Consider the following 2,500-nt stretch of genomic DNA (forward strand, 5'->3'; position numbering starts at 1 on the left):
AGCGTCGAGAAGACGGTCGAACTTGACTATCTAGAGGAAGTAAAAGTCGTAACAAGGTTTCCGTAGGTGAACATGCGGAAGGATCATTACCGGGGGCTCTGTCGCGCGAGCCGCGATTCCGCCACTCAGTGCCCCGCGCCGCGCGCTGAGGGGGCCCCGCGGGGGGCCCCGGGCGCGGCGCGGGCTTCCCGTTCCGCTAGCGTCGCTTGCCGCCGCGAGAGGGGGGCCCCCCGCGAGAAGGGGGGGGGGCCCGGGCGCGCGGCAGGGCCGCGGTGACGGGGTGCGCGCCCCGGGCCGCGGGCGCTGCGTTCCCCTCCCCCTGCCCCTCCCGAGGGGCGCGGAGGGGTTCTCCCGGCCCGCGCCGGAGCGCGTGCCGCCGCCGCGGCCGGCGCCGGTCCGCCGCCGGGCCGCCCCCGCGGAGGGGGGCGGCGGCTGGCTCGAGCCTCGCTGCCGCGGCCGGCGCCGCCGAACGCCGGCCGCGGGTCTCGCGCGCGTGCGGACCCGAGTTCGCCCGAGCCGGGCTCCTGCGCGAGCCGCCTGCGTTGCGGGAGGGGAGGGGTGTCCCGAGGCGGCCCCCTCCCGGAGGCGCTCCGTCTCTCGCCCCGCCGGCCGACGGGGTCGTTCGGCCGGTTCGAGCGGCGAGAGACGTAGAGGGGGGCCTTCGGGGCCGGGGGAGGCGGCTCCCCCGACCCTCCCCGCAGCGGGGGTGTGGCGCCGTGCAGGGCGAGGCCCTCCGGGCGTTCCGGGCCGTCTCGCGGCGCCGTGTGGCGCGGTGGCGTCCTCCGACCCTCCCCGCCTCGAACCCCGCCCCCCGCACCTCCTGCCCCCGCCGCGGGGAAGGAAACGCCGGGGGGGCGGGGGCGGCGGCGGTCCGGGGGTCACGGGCTCCACCCGCCGCCTCCGGTGGGCGAGGCTCCCCGCCGGGCCGTGTCCCGCGCGAGCGGCGGCCCGAGCCCCGTGTCTCCTCCCGGGCGCAGCGCCGGGCTACTGAGGGAAACCTCGGGCCCCGGGAAGGAGGACGAGTGGTGGCGGCGGACGTCGGGCGCGCCCCCGCGGTCGGACGCTCCCCCGATGGCGGCAGCGGGGGAGGCACCGCCGCGGGGCCTGCAGGTCGTTTCCCTCGCCCCAGGTCCAGGTACCTAGCGTCCGCGCTCCTGCGGCCCTCCCTCGGCACGCTCGGGGGTCGAAGGCCGCTGGAGCGGGCGGAGGTTTAAAGACCCGGGCGGCTCGGCGCGACCCGGGGGGCGGCCGGGCGGTGGCGGCGCTGCTGCCTTCGGGGGGGTGGGGGGGGGAGTTGCTCCCCGATAGACCCTCAACCACCCCGGGCGGCGGCCGCCGCCGCCCGCGCTCGTCCCGCGGGCGGCCGTGCCGGGGAGGGGCCGTTCCCACTGCCCCCCTTCTCCGCGGTCCGGTCTCGGCGGAGGGACCCCCCGCGGTGCGGCTGGCCGTGGCCGGCTTGCCCGCCTCGAAACGGGCGAACCCCGGCGGGGAGCGCGGGCTCTCCCGCCGGGGCGGCGGGTTCCCCACCCCCGCGGTGGGGGGCTCGCCGGGCGGGCGCGGCCGTCGGGCCGCCGCGCTGTGCTCCGCTCCCCCCTCCTTCCCCGCCCCGGCGAGCGCTCGGCGCTCTGCCGCGGTGGCGGCGGCGGCGGCACCCCGGCCGGGCGGCGGCGGCGCCGCTCGGCTAGTCGGTCGGTGGGCCGGTCGGAGGGTGCCCGCCGCCGGCCGCGGCCGTCCCGCCCCGGGCCCCGCGCCCGGTCCCTTCCCCGTCTCGCCCTTCCCGGCCCCGCCGGGCAGGCGGGCGCGCGGGCGGGGGCGTCCCACTCCCGGTCTCCGCGTGGAAACGGGGGAGAGCGGGCGCCGCCCCCGCCTTGGCGTCGTCCGCCCTTCCGCCCGGCGCGTGCCCGCGGAAGGGGCCGAACGAGAAGGGGCTGCGGCGTTGGCCGGTCCCGGGAGGGCGGCCGCTCCGGGTCGGCGGCGCGCGCAAATCCGGCCGGAGCTCCGGCGGTTGCTGCCTCCGCCGCGGCGGTCGGCGGCGGAGCCCCCCAGCCGCCGACGGGGCGAGCCGGTGGGCGGGGGGCAGCCGGCTGTCGTAGCGCGGCGCGCCTCGCGCGGAGGCGCCCCCCCGGCTGCGGTCCCGCAGCAGCAGCCGGGGTCCGCGTCCCGAGTGTGAGAGGCGGGGCAGGTGGCGCGGCCGGGTGCGCCGCGGGGCCTCCGCGTGGAGGTCGGGCCGGGCCCGGGCGCCTGGGCCGCCTCCGAAGTGAGCAAGGTGCGTTTCCCCAGGGGTCGGTCGGGAGCGCGGGCTCCCCGCCCTTGCCGTTCGGAGTGGTTCCGTTTGCCCAGCTTTTTTTTTTTTCCTTTTCTTTCCCCCCTTTCCTCCGTGTGGTGTGCTCGTACGGTCAGCCGAGGCGAGGCCTCTCCGCCGCGCTTGCGCTGCGCCGCGCCGCCTCCCCTCCGCGCGGGCGGAGGGGAGGAGCGGGGCGGGCGTGCAGGCCGACGGTGG

The sequence above is a fragment of the Grus americana genome, unplaced genomic scaffold, assembly GCF_028858705.1.
Source record: "Grus americana isolate bGruAme1 unplaced genomic scaffold, bGruAme1.mat scaffold_77, whole genome shotgun sequence".
Classification (NCBI taxonomy): domain Eukaryota; kingdom Metazoa; phylum Chordata; class Aves; order Gruiformes; family Gruidae; genus Grus; species Grus americana.